This window comes from Pithys albifrons, chromosome 3, assembly GCF_047495875.1.
Source record: "Pithys albifrons albifrons isolate INPA30051 chromosome 3, PitAlb_v1, whole genome shotgun sequence".
Classification (NCBI taxonomy): domain Eukaryota; kingdom Metazoa; phylum Chordata; class Aves; order Passeriformes; family Thamnophilidae; genus Pithys; species Pithys albifrons.
Genome location: NC_092460.1, coordinates 41,327,757 through 41,345,365, shown reverse-complemented (window position 1 = coordinate 41,345,365; position 17,609 = coordinate 41,327,757). Strand labels below are relative to the sequence as shown.

The 17,609-nt window shown below is 49.2% G+C and overlaps 1 long non-coding RNA gene across 5 annotated transcripts; it reads right to left on the bottom strand.

Moving 5' to 3' along the window:
• Positions 1–318: 318 nt before the first annotated feature.
• LOC139670164 (uncharacterized) lies at positions 319–15,789 on the bottom strand. 5 transcript variants are annotated; one of them, XR_011697422.1, is made up of 4 exons: positions 9,129–10,192; positions 8,957–9,047; positions 4,998–8,866; positions 319–4,211 (listed from the first exon to the last, which is right to left on the bottom strand). It is a non-coding gene; the product is annotated as an uncharacterized lncRNA (long non-coding RNA). The 5 variants fall into 5 exon arrangements; XR_011697420.1 differs by lacking the exon at positions 319–4,211 and adding an exon at positions 15,046–15,789 and having other exon boundaries at positions 4,863–8,866; positions 9,129–9,381; XR_011697421.1 differs by lacking the exon at positions 319–4,211 and adding an exon at positions 15,046–15,789 and having other exon boundaries at positions 4,863–8,866; positions 9,129–9,336.
• Positions 15,790–17,609: the final 1,820 nt, after the last annotated feature.

Below are 17,609 nucleotides of genomic sequence, written 5' to 3'. Positions count from 1 at the left end.
GCACAGAGAGAAAAGCCTCCCTCCTAACACCAGGGAAAGGGAGGAAAAGAGAGGGGAAAGAAAAAAAACCACTTCAAACTGCATTTATACTAAATCTACATATATTTTTCACAGAAAGAAAGAGACAATTAGAAGAGAGTACAAATACACACTCACACAAATCTGCAACAACAAGTTCCCCACCTCAACTTCTTAACGAACACACAAATTCTACTGTCCTAACTACACGTTACTTAAGAAGAAGCTTATTACCCAGAGAGACAAACCCAAGCAGAAAGGAGAGACCCAGAACAACACATTTTACTTTCCTGAGGTACCCTGTGAGCCAGTGGTGGGCCTGGTCCTCTCCATCCCCCCTGGGACAGCATCGTGCGTCCTCCCAAGAGAAGGGCTGAGAAGCGACTGACTTAACCACTCCCACACTGGTTCCTCCTTCCCTGGAGATGATGTCATAATGTGGTATGGAATACAAAATTACTGGCTAGAAGAGGTCAGCTGTTAGCTCAGCCCAGCTCAAGTCAGCTGACAGCTTCGGCCTAGTCCACACTTCAGGGCCCAAATCTAGGCCCACCTAGGTGAACCCATAACACCCTAGAAAAGGAACAATGGCTTTCTATCCTTTCACCTTTTCCCTGGCAGAAATCTTAGTCCATCTGGAATTTTGGGCTGAAAAACGGCACTTTCATGGACCCGCATGTGGCACGCACTGTCGAGCTTTGCGACCAGGGAAAAGGTGGCAGTCTTGGGCCCTCAGGTGCCAATGATGGGGCCCCATTAACCCTAGAAACGTAACAATGGCTTTCTCTCCTGGCAACGTTTCCCTGGCAGGAATCTTCGACGGTCTGGAATTCTATGCTGAAAAATGGCACTTTCACGGACCCACACGTGGAACGCACCATCGAGCTATGCGCCCAGGAAAAAGGTGGCAGCCTTGGGCTCTCAGGTGCCAATGATGGGGCCCCATGAACCCTAGAAAAGGCACAATCTATTTCTGTCCTGGCACCTTTTCCCTGGCAGGAATCTTCGTCCGTCTGTAATTCTGGGCTTAAAAACTGCACTTTTCTTAACACACATGTGGCACGCACCATCAAGCTTTGCGCCGAGGGAGACGGTGGCAGCCTTGGGCTCTCAGGTGCCAATGATGGGGCCCCACTTACCCTAGAAAAGGAACAATCGCTTTCTGTCCTGACAACTTTTCCCTGCAAGGAATCTTCGCCCGTCTGTAATTCTTGCCTCAAAAACGGCAGTTTGCCGGAGCCGTACATGGAGGCACGGTCGAGCCTTGCGCCCAGGGAAAAGGTGGCAGCCTTGAACTCTCAGGTGCCAATGATGGGGTCCCATTAACCCTAGAAAAGGAAGGATCTCTTTTTGTCCTGGCAGCTTTTCCCTGGCAGGAATCTTCGTCCGTCTGGAATTCTGGGCTGAGAAATGGCACTTTCCCAGACCCACATGTGGCACGCACCGTCGAGCTTTGCGCCCAATGAAAAGGTGGCAGCCTTGGATTCTCAGGTTCCAATAATGGGGCTCCATTAACCCTAGAAAAGGCACAATCTCTTTCTGTCCTGGCAACTTTTTCCTGGGAGGAATCTTCGTCCGTCTGGAATTCTGGGCTGAAAAACGGCACTTTCCCGGACCAGCACAGCTGCATACTCTGTGTGCATATGAGTCACTCCCCTTGTTTAATCCTGAAAACAGTGTGGAGCCACCTGATCTTAAACGCTGTTGGAGTGCGAACTTGTGTGTGTGCAAGCACAGAGGAATGCTGGCAGCTCCAAGTAAATTGTGAGATGACAGATAATTTAACAAATGCCGCAAGATCCTGCTATTGATAATCACAGGCCTGCTCTTAGTGGTCATGTTTGGTTGTGGTTTTGACTAGGATGCTGGTAGTTAGAGAAAAGCTGTCTGGTCTTTGTTTCGCCACATTGTCAACCTGCTGCTCCAAGGTCACCCCTTTATATTGATTGAAAATAATATAAATTGTATTTATAGGCATGTGAAATATGTTTAATATTTGAAATTGTTACAAAAATAAACAAAACGTTCTAGACCTTTCAGATGCAGGAGAAGTTTATTAAGTGTGCACTGAGTGTATTCTTTTTCTAAGCAATAATTGGAAGGAAGAAATGGGGTGTGGTTGAAACCAAAGTCTCTGCTGCCTGCAGCCTGACCAGTTCTTTTCCACAGTGAATTTGAGCTGAAACTTACATGACCCTGGAAACCTTGGGCTCTGCTACCTAATACAGGATTTAGTGTAGAGGATCATTATCAGCTGACATGCTCATGTTAGAAATGCAGTTCTCTAGAACAATCCTGAAAGCAAGGGTGTCCATCACCTGCCTTTCCCATGCATGTGTTGGTGACCCAGAAGGTCAAAGTAAACTGCATTGCCTTTCCTACCCATGTCCATCCTTTACTAATGGCATTTCTGAGCAGTCTTCATGCTTGAAAACATGCACATCCATTTTCCATTTCCTGTCTCTGCACCAAACTGTGTAGCAAGACATGTAAAGGCTGATGCTTGTTGGAATCTTAAACTTCAAAGTGGTGAATAGTAGTCAGGATCTGGCCCAAGAGGAGGAGCAGTAGTGTAAAACTGGAGTTTTAAAAAAGTCTTGATTTCCAGCTGAAAAAAGTATTTCTCTGAATGTAGCTTTTATTTGAACTACAGGTTTAGAAGATTTTCCAGGCCTCCCCCTTCTTTGTGAGAGACGACTGTGTATCAGTAATGAATGGAACAGATGAAGGTAGGTTATCTTGTGGAGACTCTTTCTTCAGTTCTGGAGATTCCTACTGTACTATGACAAGTCCTCTACTCTCTGTAGTGGGAACCCACAAGCAGCGGATTTGACAGAGTTTTTATGTTGCCACAGGCAGTGCCTGCCAAAAAGATCTTGTGCTACGTTTTCCAATTTGAAGTCCTGAACTCTGTCCTGATTTTGAAAGCTCTGAGTCTTGGGCAGTTCCTGAAGGATCACTGAGAAGCCACTGTGCTGTCAGCACTTCTAGAAAAGTTTCTGAATATTTGCTTGTTGAGATGGTCTTCAACAACTAGGATTGCACGCTCTGCTCTTGACAATGCTTGTCAGAGTTTTCTGGATGTATTTGGTCATTATGTTAATTATAACTTATCTAATGAGTGGGATTGTGAGTTCAATCTGAAAGAAATTCTTATCTAGAGAGAAGAAAATGCTGAAGTAAGTTGATGTTCATCAAAAAGTGCTGAGGACAGAATGTCTAAATTCTAAGTAACTGAGTGTTGAAATGTGTTTTAAATCTTAGTAACCAAAATAGGTGGAGCTGTTTATGAGTTTCTTTTTTTGCTAGTTAATTGAAGAAAGGCATTGTAATTCTTCTTTTTGTTTTGTTTTAAAATCATTAATAACAGTGACAGCCTTGGTTCAGCCAAGGGTTGAACTGGACCATGCTCCCTAGAATGCCCTGAGTTTTAACCACATGAATAAATATTTGAATTTGTTAACATAAGGCCCACTAATTCACCTAATTTATGGAGAAACAGTTTATAAAACAAGAAGAAGACAAAACAGCATAGCTCAACAATTTCTCAGAGGAAAACAGGAAAGAGAAAAATTCTTAGTATTCAAAAGGAAGTTGAGTGCCTGACATCAAACAAAGGCCTACAAATGGATGTTTTCCTAGAAAATGAACAATGTGAGTCTCAGTCATCTTGTCATCTTTTAGCTAAGGACTGAAGCCGTTGTGACTCATTGCCTAAGTTTTTGGACTGTGAAACAGAGTTCTCCAGGCACTTCATATATGGGACTTCTCTCCCTTATATCCCATAAGCCCTGATAGAGAGGGCATCTGTTGGAACTTCACCCAACAAGCCTATGAGGTTTACAGTGAAGACATTTTATTATACATAGCACACGGTTTATATAGGGTTAGAGCTACATCTTATTGGCTAAATATGGTCTCACACCACCACGCTAGAACCTTTAATTGGTTAACAACCATATCTCACAAGTCCAGTGTTTATATTATCTCATCCTGATGTTTTCAGGTACATCTCCGGAGTACAGCAGGAAAGTTGAGGTGTTCTATTGAAAAAACTTCCAGGGAGTCGTTGGAAGCTCCTAGGGAGTGATCCTCGCCTAACGAACAACAGCAGGTATGTGTCCTTGATAGCTGAAATATCTGTTCCAGTCTCACGGAGTTGGTGCAGTTTGGATTGCTCACAAATTCATTTTCTGAAAGAAACATCTCAGCAAGTTACTAAAGCTCTTTCTCACAGATTCTTAAGCTTTCTCATGCCCTGCCAAGGCCATGGTGTTTGCAAGAAACCACCTGTAGATAGCATGAAGACAAAATACAAGAAGGTGGCCTAGAGGTTCTGGAGCTTTTCCAAGGGTCAGTTCCAAAGACCCCTATGGGTGGGACATCAAGGGAAATGAGAATCAGGTTGATCATAGATATCTCATATGTTAATTGCTAGAGAGGTTATAAAATTTTAACATCCCTGGTCACGTGTACGCAGACCTTTGGTGTGCACCTTAGAAGTTTCTAGTAAAGGTAACCCATCTATCTTTCTCCATTAATATTGTTTCTGAGTGTCTGTTTTCATAGGAATTTTGGCAACAGTTGTTTGCTTCTTACTTTCCTGTTTAACTGGTATATTAACAATCTAGCAGGCACCTAGAAAACAGATTTGCTTTTTACTTCCTGTGACTTGCCTAATACTAGGCTAGTAGGGTCAAGAAGTGCCTGGAATTCTGGAATGTTTTTGGACTGCTGTTGTGGTTTAAGAATGGTATTTCACAATTTAGTACTCCAACTAAATAGACCACAAGGTGCTCTTGTCCCTACCTCCAATAGGTGGCACAAAAGGCAGACATCATGGATCGAGATAAAAACAATTTTCTGGAAACAGCAATGAGATAAGAAAAGGAAGAGTAACAGCAAGAATACTAATAACAAAACGTATAAGACAAAGAAATTATTTACACATAAAATAAAACAATACCAGATTGTTCTACCTGTCACACTTTCTCCCACCAGAAGGAATGCTCTTCTCCCTGGAAGTGAAAGCCCCTGCTGTAGTCACCCTCACAAGGCATTAGCAACCATCCAGGAGTCAATATAAAGTACAGGCCACTTTTCTCATTCAGCAATCTTTAGGGCCAGTTGGATGACTTTCACTTCTGAAAATTGGCTGGACTTGCCTTCTCCTTCAGCAGCCTCAACGACTCATCACGTGGGACTCCACACAGCAGCTTTCCACCTCCCATGGTTTCTTACCACACGGCAGGATCCATCAGTAAATAGAGCACAGCCTCTTTCATTTTCTGGTAACTCGTTATATGATGGTGCTTCCTGGGCATGAGTCACCTTCTCAGGCAATGCTCCAAATTCTCTGCCTTCTGGCCAGTCCATAATCTCTTTCAGTATTCCTGGGAAATTGGGTTTTCCCATTCGGGCTCATTATGTAATCAACGCTACCCACTTACTCCATGTAGCACTGGTCCTGTGATGTTGTTGCCTTAAGAGACCGCAGAAAACAGGACTCCGAGCCAACTTAGTGCATACGATAAAAAGGGTAGGTCTTAAATTTCAGGCCTGAGGCCCACATGAATACATATTGACGTGCGTGAACAGGGGTTTTGTGGTTTTTATAATTCCATCCAATCCCTGTTCACCCATCCCTTGGTTCTGTCCTGTTCTGCCCCACAGCAAACCCCATCAGGAACTGAGTCTAGGGGAATTTGGGACCCCTCCTTTATCATCTTTGTCATCCTTGTATCACATAGAATCCTTGGAGGTCTTCCAGCGTTCTGGGCTTCGAAGTCACTCTGCCTATGTTTATATCTTCTGGTGCAGGCCTTAAGGTGTTTTTCAGCAATTCTACCTTGAAAAGAAGACTAAACAGCTAATGGAATTTTGGCAGATTGATGTGGAATGGGGTTGGTATGTGTAAACATTGAACTACTAGGGTTACTTTTACTGGTGCATTAAAATCTACATCCACTATAACTACTTCTAAAATCTATAAAAAATAAAAAATGAAAAAACCCTGAGGTATCATGTGTTGAGGGGATGTTCCCTTTGAACATCCAGTGTAGCACGGGCAATTGTGATGCCAAGAGGAGACAGGCCTCTGTCCCAATGACTTCTGAGGTGGCTTGAACCCCCTCATAAGCTGCTAATACCTTTTTTTCAGTTGGAGTGTAGTGGACTTCTGATCCTCCATAACCCTGGCTCCAAAACCTTAATGGTTGACCTCAGGTTTCTCCCGATGTTCTTTGTCAGAGGTTCCAGGTGTGACCATGCTCCCCAGCTGCAGTGTAGAGGATATTCTGCATGGTTAGTCCTGTTTGAACAGGCCTAAGAACTACCACACGAGCCATTTCCTATTTGATTTGCTCAAAGGCCTGTTGTTGCTCAAGGCCCCACTCAATATGGTTCTTCTTCCAGGTCACTCAATAGAGGGGGCTCACAAGCTGATTATAACCTGGAATGTGCATCCTCCAGAACCCCACAAGGTCTAGGAAAGCTTTTGTTTCATTCTTGTTTGTGGGAATAAAGAAAGATTTTTGAGTTGAGAAAAAGGGTTTTTAGAATAACAAAGTCTGAGGCCTGCTGGCAGGTGCAGAGTTAGTTCTGTGAAAGGGACCAACAGTTAACAAAAACAAGTGAGATAAGGAGGTTTGGGTCAGACTGCCCCATGAGAAGGTATGTAGGGAATGTGAGCTTTCTCATGAGAGAGAAGAAACATCTGCACAGAAGTAGCATCCAATTAAAGGCTGTGATGGGAGTGATGGACACTGTGAATCAACCTATGGGATGAAGCTATAGGTGGAAATTGGTAAGAGATATATTGTGTAAGGAGTAGTTAGAGCTTAGCTTTTTTTCTTTAACCCTGTACTTTTTTTCTCTCCATGGAGTTATTTTAATAAACTGTCTTTGAGTGTCACACCTGTAAGCTGTGGCCTCATTAATCTTCAGCCGCCATGAACTACAGCGTACTTTTACACTTGTTAGCTGGTGGAGAGATAGTTGCTATTTTGTTACCCACATCCATAGGCACATGAAGACGTCCATCCTGCCATTTTATTCCCAAAAACTGGATCTCCCATCCAGGTCCCCTTATACCTTATACTTTGTTTTATGGCAAAACCAGCTTTCATAAGAATTTGTATTATTTTCCTCCCTTTCTCAAAAACTTCTGCTATGTTGCTCCACACAATGAGATCCTCAATGTATTGCAGGTGTTCTGGAGCTTCCCCCTGTTCCAGTGCAGTCCGAATCAGTCCATGGCAGGTGTTTGGGCTGTGTTTCTACCCCTGGGGCAGTCAATTCCAGGTGTACTGGACACCACTCCAATAGAAAGCAAACTGTGGCCTGCACTCTGCTAGAGGGATTGAGAAAAACGCATTAGTGATAACACTCATCTGCCTTTGACTCCAGCTCATATTGAAGTTCCAACATGTCCGGCACAGCAGCACTCAGAGGCGATGTGACTTCATTCAGGACACGATAGTCCACTGTTAGCCTCCACTCTCCATGAGACTTTCACACTGGCCATATGGGGCTGTTAAAGGATGATTGGGTCCTTCTGATCACTCCTTGGCTCTCCAGCTGACAAAGTAACTTATGGATGGGAATTACGGAGTCTCGGTGCGATATTGCCATTGGTGCACTGTTGTGGTAGCAATTGGCACTTGTTGGTCTTCAACTTGCAGCAATCCCATGATGAAGGGATCTTCCAGAGGCCAGGCAGGGTAGATAACTGTTTGATTTTCTCTATAGTCACAATATCTCTTATTCCTTCTTTGGGAGTAAATGAATTAGAAAAAGCGATTGTTAACATTTCGGCCACTATTGAACATTAGATGCAACCACTGCCTTACAAGAGAAAGACCATGGTTTGACTCATGTAGCTTTGCAGAACAGAATGGCTCTTCATCTCTTAGGAGCCTCAGAAGGAGGCATATATACTGTTATTAAACTTATATAAATCAAAGAGGAAGAATTGGTACAGATCTTGCTGAAATGCGTAAATAAAACCAAATTCTATAACAGGTAACCCTTGATGATACCTCTTTAGATTTTGAAATATTTGTCAAAAGCTCACTTCATGGTTACTGTGGGGTTATGGCCCTGATAAGGTCATGATGAGTTGAGGGAAACGCCTCAGCCCCCCTGGAGGGATGCTGACAGGATTGATGGTGTTACCAAAGAATGGAGTGTTATGGAAATAACATGGCTTTTCTTCGCCGCACCCTGCGGCACCCTGCAGCACCCTGCCGAGACCCAAGGAGCCACCTCTCAGGCATCTGTCTATCACCCCCAAAGTATTGACTTAAGTCACATAAACCACCTAAAGGAAAATAAAAGATATTGGGGAGAAAACTTTCACCATCTCTGGGAGGGCAACCTATGAGCTACCCTGTCTCCCCCACCCCCACCCCATCGGACATTGCATGGGTAAGCAACCAAATTCTTACTTTATTTTCCTATGCCTTATTAATTATAATTTATTATAGCTCACTAGAAGTCAGTGTAACAGTATTAGGTAACGCTTTGAATTGGTAATCAGGTAATTAAATAAAAGCAAGAGACTCAGGCATGCACACTTTGGAAAATATTCCTGTGCATCGTGGCTGCCATAATAAAGAGACTGCTTTTTGCTTTCTAATACTCAAAGAGTCTTAGAGGGTTATTTTCCAGCTTTCCGGCATCACAGTGTAGAGGTAGAGTGCTGGCCATTTCTCTCATTCAGCGATATCTAAAGCCAGCTGGACGCCTTTCAGCTCTGCCACCCGACTTGATCCACCTTGTCCCTCAATAGCTTCTGCAACTCGCTGCATTGGACTCCATATGGCAGCTTTCCATTTTTGATGTATCCCTACAATATGGCAGAATCAATAAAGAGAGCGCATCGCTTTTTATTTTCTGGTAGCTGATTACATGGTGGGGCCTCCTCAGCACATGTTACCTTTTCCTCCTTCTCCTCTGACAATAGTCTGGGTTTTCGCCTTTGAGTCAGCTGGTGATGACTTCCAAGATCCTTAGGCAATTGAGGTTCCCTATTCAAGATCACTGTGTGATCAACACGACCCACTAGCTCCACATAGCATCAGTGGCAAGATGTGTGGAAGGGACTTTACCTTTGAACATCCAGCCCAGGACTAGCAGTTGGGGTGCCAGGCGAAGCTGTGTTTTGGTGCCAAACACTTCTGAAACAGCTTGGACCCCTTCATAAACTGCCAGGATCACTTTTTCAGTTGGAGTGTAGCAGGCCTTGGATACTTTGTATCACCAACTCCAGAATCCGAGTCTCCCTGGGTACTTTTTGCCAGAGACACCAGGAAGGACCTGTCATAGGAGTTAGAACTCCTGCTTGAATTATCCTCATCACCACTGTAGAAGGGGGAGAGAGTTGGCTGACTAATTTTTTTCTCCTGCCTACTGCAGCAAAGTCCCTGATGGGATAACCAGTGACCAAGCCACGAAAAGGGTAGCTGATAGCTCCCGAATACCAACTTAATTGCTTGGGAGAGCATGGAGGGGGAAGGTTGTTTTTTGTTCTCACTTCACTTTTCCCTGGCTCAGGGAGTGGTGTGAGAGAGGCTCCTTATGTTCATCTTTGTGGGTACCACACGCCTCTGGTCACATCGGCTTTGGCGCTCAGCCGCCACCTTGTTGGGGTTTGCAGGAGCTCTAGGAGGGTCCCGATTCACCCCCGACTCATTTGGCCAGCGAGCCCCTGTTTGTCCCCAGCCCGCAGCCGGAGCGATAGTGCCAGGCCTGACCCCAACCCCCACCCCACCCGCGGGGGGTCAGAAGCAGCCCCACCCGCGGGGGGTCAGAAGCAGCCCCACCCGCGGGGGGTCAGAAGCAGCCCCACCCTGACCCCGGTCCCGCACGAAGGTGCCGCCCACGGAAGGAGCGGCCGCGGGGCGGGCGGGGCCGCCCAGGTGAGCGGGGCCCCCGAGCGGCTGCGCGGGGCGGGGTCGAGGTGATTTAAGTCCCGGGAGGGGCCGCTGGTGCCATTTGCTCTCTCAGTGCGCGCTCGAGGCGGCAGCAGCAGGTCGAGCTCTTCTATCCCCTCTATTTCTCCTTCCTTCTCTCCCAGCCGCTCCTTCCCTCCCCTCCCTGTCCCCCTACACACTCCAACCCCCCATTCTGCCTCTGCTTCCTCCTCGCTCCTTCCCCACTCCCCATCCCAACCTCCCCTCTATTCCCCTCTGCCTTTCCATCCTCCACCCCAATGCCCCTTCTCACTCGGCCTCCCCCTACACCTGCCCAGCTCCCCTACACACCACGACCCCTCCGTACCCTTCTGTTCCCCATACCTCTTTCTGCCCCATAGCCTTCTCTGCCCTATACCCTTCTCTCCCCTGCACCATTCTCTGTCCTACACATCGCTCTCGCCGATACCCTTCTCTCCCATATAGCCTTCCCTCCCCTATAGCTTTCTCTCTCCCATAGTCTTCTCTCTCCTATATCCCTTCTCTCTCCTATATCCCTTCTCTCTCCCATAGCCTTCTCTGCCTCTTATGGGTTTGGCCAGATGGGCCTAAATTTAGAAAGTTCAGCTAGGCCTGGGTTCTTGCCGTATCGTAGGGAGGAGCTGGAAGTGGAGAGCAGCTGTGTGGAATCCCACCCAATGGGTGGCAGAAGCCACTGAGGGGAAAGGCAAATCGAGTCGGTTCGCAGAACTCAAAGCTGTCCTATTGGCCCTAGACATTGCAGAAAGAGAAGGATGGCCAAGGCTCTACTTGTACACCGACTCATGGATGATAACAAATGCTCTCTGGGGGTGGCTAGACCGGTGGGAGAAGATGAACTGGAGGCGTAGAGGGAAGCCCATCTGGGCTGCAGATCTGTGGCAAGACATTGCTGCCAGAGTAAAGAAATTGAACGTGAGAGTCCGCCATGTAGATGCCCATGTGCCCAAAGGTTGAGCTAATGAGGAACAAGATAATAACAGACAGGCACACTGAGCTGCACAGATCAAGGTGTCACAAGTAGACCTCGATTGGCAGCAAAAGGGAGAATTGTTCCTGGCTCAATGGGCCCATGATGCTTCAGGCCATCAAGACCGGGACACAACCTATAAATGGGCACGAGACCGAGGGGTGGATTTAACCATGGACACTATTTCCCAGCTTATCCGCGATTGTGAAACCTGTGCTGCCATTAAGCAGGCAAAAAGGTTGAAGTCCCTTTGGTATGGTGGACGTTGGGACAAGTATAAATACGGAGAGGCCTGGCAGGTTGACTACATCACATTGCCACAGACTAGCCAAGGTAAGCGCTATGTGCTTACCATGGTTGAAGCGACCACTGGATGGTTAGAGACATATTCGGTACTACATGCAACGGCCCGGAATACTATCTTGGGCCTTGAGAAACAGGTCTTGTGGAGGCATGGCACTCCAGATCGCATCGAATCAGATAATGGGACTCATTTCAAGAACAATCTGGTGGCCACTTGGGCAGGGGAGCATGGTATTGAATGGGTATATCACATTCCATATCATGCACCTGCTGCTGGAAAGGTTGAAAGGTGCAATGGACTGTTAAAAACAACTCTGAAGGCACTAGGTGGAGGAACCTTCAAGAACTGGGATAAGCACTTAGCCAAGGCCACCTGGTTGGTTAACACCAGAGGCTCTGTCAATCGAGCTGGTCCTGCCCAAGCAGAATCCCTCCACATGGTAGATGGAGACAAAGTTCCAGCGATTCACTTGAGAGGCATGTTGGGGAAATCTGTTTGGATCACTCCTCCCTCGGGCCAAGACAAACCCATTCGTGGGATTGTTTTTGCCCAAGGGTCCGGAAACACCTGGTGGGTAATGCGGAAAGATGGTGAGATGCAGTGTGTGCCCCAAGGCAATCTAGCCTTGGGGAAGAACTAATTATGTGCTTTGAGTTGTGTTTTGCAGGAAACCAGACACCAGATGAGAAAGACCCAAACAAAGCCGGTACTGGTATCCCATGATGTCCAACGATAAGGCAGCCCTAAACTGTGAACTAGGCCTGAACTCGGAACTGTGACTCTAACCAAAAGGCTAAGGACTAAAGCTGAACTGATGCTGGTGTTGATCCTTGATGACAAGACATCTGCCTCGAAGGACTGCATATGGACTATATATATGTGTGGGATATAAGCAAATGCAAGAATACAAAGATTGCGTGGAAAGACCAGTGTGGAATAAGGGGTGCAGAATGTAATGGGTTGACCCATGGCTTCCTCAGTAACCACTGTATCTAAGGAAGTTGCAAGTATTCCACACGTGTCTTCCAGGTAGCGGTGGGGGAGTGGTTTTGTTCCTCCCTTCCCTTCCTTGGCTGAGGAGCTGGTGGGAGGTGGTTGGAGCCTGGTCCCTCGGGTTGTTCGTGGTTCTCCTGTCCTGGGTGAGATTGTTTCATTCTTGTTCCCCTTCCTTGAGGTTTTTAGTTGTGTTTTTTCTGATTAATTTGTTCCTTTTGGTTTGGTTTTGTGTTCTTCTCAACTTCCAGGGACTCAGTCCCCTATTCCCCTTTTTCCCTTTCCCTTTTCCCCTGGGAGTGGGATCCTACGTACTGTGTATACAGTGTGGTTTGTGAATGTTAGAAAATATAATTTATTCTTTTTATTCAGTTCAGTTTCGTTAGAGTGCGTTTCTTTTCAGTGGTTTTTTTTCTTTTCCTTTACTGGGAAAGTTCTGGGCGGGGAAGAGGGGCCAGTCCAGGGTTGGCAACAGCTAAGGCCAAACCCGCGACACTGCCCTATACCCTTTTGCTCCTCATAGCCTTCTCTTTTCTATACTCTTCAACACCCTTCTATCCACTATACCACTCCGTCCCCTACACCCTTCTATCCCCTATAGCATTTTCTCCCCTATAGCTTTGTCTCCCCTACACCCTTCTTTCCCCATCCCGTGTCCCCTGTCCCCGTCTCTGTGTCCCCGCAGCCGCGGGCTGGGGGCGCTGGTTTAATAAAGCCCCGAGGGCCGGATCCGGCGCCCCACCAGAGCCCCCCCACGGGGTCGATCCCGCTCGGCGGGTCCCCCATTGCAGTTGCCAAGCACCGCCCGACACCGCCGGGGCTCCGGCCCGTCCCGACATCACACCGGGGGCTCCGCGGGAGCGGGCCGGGGGCGGGTGGGGACGGGATGACGGTCCCCTCCGTGGGAGGGGGCCCAGGAGGGAGGGGAGCAGGTGGGGTGAAGGGAGGGAGGGAGGACCCCCTCCGGAGTGCGGGGGTCCAGGGGAGGGGTGGAGGTGTGTCCCCTCTGAAGGAGGGGGCCGGGGAGGGAGGGGAGCAGGTGGGGTGGAGGGGGGACTTCCCCCTCTGTCCCCTCCTTTCCCGGGCTTCCTCCTCTAGACGGCCCTTGCCCTGGCCCCCTCCCTGGGACCTCCTCCCCTGGACGGGGGAGGGGGGGAGGGAGGGAGGTGCGTTGCAAAGAAACAAAGTGTCACGTGACCACATGTGCCCTCTCCCCCCCTTCCTCTCTCCCCTTTCCTCCCCCCCCCCCCCCCCCCGCCTTCCCCATTCCCCCCCCCACCGAATAAAGTTTGGAACCTTACTCCCCCCTCCTCCCCTCCCCACCCCTTCCCCCCCGCCCTCTTCCCTCTCGAATAAAGGTTGGAATCTTACTCCCCCCTCTTACCCAACTCCCATACCACCACCCTTTCCGCCACCCATACCCCCTCTTTTTCTCCCCCATACCCCCCCTTCCCCCCCCCCATATCGCCCCCATAAAATCTCTTTCCCCCCCATGCCCCCAACCTTTCCCCCCTCCCGAATAAAGTTTGGAACCCTTCCACACCCCTTACACCCCCTTTTCCTCCCCTTCTCCCCCCTTCCCCCCCCCCCGAATAAAGTTTGGAACCTTACTCCCCTTCTTACTCCCGCCCCCATACCCCCCTCCTTCCCCCACCCCACCCCCCATTTCCCCCTACCCCCCCTTCCCTCCCTACACCCCACTTTCCCCCACTTCTTTCCCCCTACCCCCCCTTTCCCCCCATTCCTCCCCCTTCCCCCCTACCACCCTTCCCCCGCCTTCCCCCCTACCTCTCCCTTTCCCCCACTTCCTCCCCCTTCCCCCTATCCCACTTCCTTCCCTTCCCCCCTCCTACAACCCCTTCCCCCTCTTTCCCCCCCTTCCCTCCCTCCCCCCCTTTCACTCCCTTCCCCCTCCTTGCCCCCTTCCCCCGCCACTCCCCCCTTTCCCCCCTACCACCCCCTTCACCCACTTACTCCCCTTCCCCCTCTAGTCCCCATTCCTCCCTTAGGCCCCCCCTACCGCCACTTCCCCTCCTTCCCCCCTTCCCTCCCCCCTTTTCCTCCCTTCCCCCGCTACCCCCCTTCCCCCCCCTTCCCTCCCTGTCCCCTCTTCCCCCCCTTCCCCCCCATGCTCCCCAACCCCCCATCGCCCCCCTTATCCCCTTCTCCCTCCAACCTCCCATCCTCCTCTTTCCCCTCATCCCCCATTCCCCCTCTTTCCCACCCTACACCTCCTTCCCCCCCTTCCCCTCTTCCAACCTCTACCCCCCCACCCCCTATTTCCCCCCCTTCCCTCCCTCCCCCCTTCCCCTCCTAATCCCCCCTTTCTCCCCTATCCCCCTTTCCCCCCCTTCCCCACCTTCCCCCCTACCCCACCTTCCCCCCTACCCATCTTTCCCCTCCCTTCCCCCCCTCCCCCCTACCCTCCCTTCCCCCCTTTCACCCTCTACCCCCTATTTCCACCCCTGTTCCCCCCTATCCCCCCTCCCCACTTTTCCCTCCTCCCCCCCCTTCCCTCCCTCCCCGCCCTTTCCCCCCTTCCCCCCAACCCTCCCTACCCCCTCTTCCCCCCCTCACTCCCTCTTTAGCCCCCTTCCCTCCCTCCCCGCCTTTTCCCTCCCTTCCTCCCCTTACACCTGTGGTAGCTAGGGTCTGGCGGCCGGAAGATTTCGCGATGTACGGAAAGATAGAGAGACACCCCCACCCCCCCCGCCCCCGATGCCTAATAGTTAGTAATGTTAAATGAGTTATGTAAGCAGACGGAAATGACGTCACCCCACTATACCATATAGCACTGTGTTACATACCAATCCCGTCAGATCTCGGAAGCTAAGCAGGGTCAGCCCCGGATTAGTACTTGGATGGGAGACCTCCTGGGAAATGCCGGGTGGTGTAGATTCTAGTCCTGAGGAACTTCACTGGCACTGTCCAAGCTTGCTCGGCCGTGGCAGATGAACCTCAGGAGTGAAACGGTGGGGCCAGTTCTGCGCACGCTGAGCCTCACCTAAAAGTCACTGCGCAGGCTGGAAGGGCACACCCACATGGGGAGAGCTCTTCCCAAATCTTCGTTCGCGAAGCCGAGACACACACACACACACACACACACACACACACACACACACACACACACGCACGCTCGTGAGTTAATGGCCCGAGCGGTTAGAGAGTAGCCGCCGTGCCGTTCCTGAACCAGGTCGCCTCGCAACAGGTGGTGCCGAAACCTGGGAAACCGAAAGCCTGGACAGCCTGGAGGGCTTGTCGGCTACCGGGATGGGAATTTTGCCTGAGCTCAGGTGAACGGCGGCTGGAGTGGCGGGACCAGCCCGGCGGGGAGGATGCTCCCGGACCAACAAGGAGAATGGAAGCCCTTGTGAAGGTCGTATCGCAGATTTGTAAGCAATGGAGTATAAATTGTAAGCCCAAAGATTTTACTCTCGCCATTGCGAGACTTATGCAGATTGGGGTCATTGACCACCCGGTGGATGTTCTCCACCCAGAGATATGGGATAAATGTACTAAAGCGTTAACCCAGGAAATGATGTTCTCGGGTCATGGGAAAAATCTTAAACCGTGGGGAAAAGTCGTCCAGGCCTTGCAAAAGGCAATACAAGAGCAAGAAACTTGGAAAGCGGCTGAAAAATGCCTGTTAGCTGCGCCTAAATTAGGAGTTGGGGCAACCACGCAAACTTTATGTCCCCCAACTACCGATGTTTCTAATTCCGATTCAGCTGCGGAGGAACAAGAGCAGGTTGGTACGAGTTATAGGAAGTTGGCTAAGGAAGCCAGAACCGTTATGGAAAATGCGGGTTCTGAAACGGTTAAAGATAAACCGCCGCCCTATGTGTCCCAAAATGGCGCTTAGGGGCGGGAAGAAGGGCGGGGCGAAAGCGTCGCCGGCGGGAAGAGCGGGGAAGTAACGGAACGTATGGGTGTGTGTGGTGAAGAGGGGTAGGAGAATAGTGGAGAGCGGGTGGAAAAAGGAGACAGGAGTGACCGAAAAGGGGAGAGGCGTGAGAATGGGGAGAAGAACGTTAACCAGAAGGAAAAATATTTGCATAAAGCGAGTGTCTCGAGTAGAGGGCGGGGCAAACAAAGAGGGAAGGTGCGGTCTGCGTGTGGGGGGGAGGACAGAGTAAAAATTCATCCGCCCGTGGGGGTGGAGGGCAAGGTCGCGGTTTGAAGGGGAGGTACCGGAGATCGGACGTAACTAGTCAGTTGAGTTCTAGCTCTGATTCAGATATTAGTTGGGATAGTTCAAGTTCGTCTGGTTCAAGTTCAGAAAAAGAGAAAAAAGAAATTAATACAATTAAAAATAAACCACAAAAAGAATTAACTCCCCTCACAGACTGGAGAAAAATAAAAGCTGTGTGTGCTGAATGGGTTCTGTCACCTTCGCTAGCATTCCCAGTCCAAGTACTAGAGTGAGACCGAAGGGTCTATTCACCAATAAATCCAAAAGACATACAAGCAATTGTTAAAGCAATAGCAGAAGAAGGACTTAATTCTGATATGGTTTCTACCCTCATAGACGGTGTTTTTGGAGGAGATGATTTGCTTGCATTTGATAATAAACAAACCTGTAGAATGATTTTTGGCAGGTCAGGGATGATTGTTTTTAAACAGGAGTGGGAAGATAACTGTGCAAAGAAATTAGCCCTAGTGACTGGGGCAGATCACCTACTACATGGATCTAGCTTACAGCAGTTAATGGGTACAGATCCAACCATGATTACCCCCCATGCGCAAGCCCAAGGCATGTGGTCCCAGGAAGTTGCATAAACTACTCGTGCAACTAGAGAGGCCATTTGCACAACCTCAGCAATCATTGTTAAGCCATTACGTGGTCTACTATTAAACAAACTGGAAGCGAAAGCTTCACACAATTCGTAGACCGTCTTCAAGCAGCAGTTGACTCCTCTGCCTTATCTCCGGCAGCGAAAGGCCCAGTTGTTGCCGATTGCATACGCCAACAATGCAACTCTGCAACCAGAGACATTTTACGATCCCTGCCAGCAGAAGCGAGTCTCGCAGACATGATTAGACATATCGTAAAAGAGGAGCAGCTAGCTCCAATTCAAGTAGCCATTTGTACTGCAATAGCGAATGTAATGATTTGCTATAAATGCGGTCAAGCGGGCCATGTGGCAATAAACTGCCCTCAACACGGAAACTTGGTAATAACACCTCCTCCATTCCAAAATTGACCTAGAGGACCATGCTGGGCTTGTGGAAAAAAGGGGCATTTTGCTAAGGATTGCAGATCCCAAAAGCAGGAAAATGGGAAGGGGAGGGGTCACCTAGAGCATCCAGGCCGCATACAGCCCCCTCCCACCTGGAATATGAAGCGGTCCAATGGTATGGGATGGTGTGT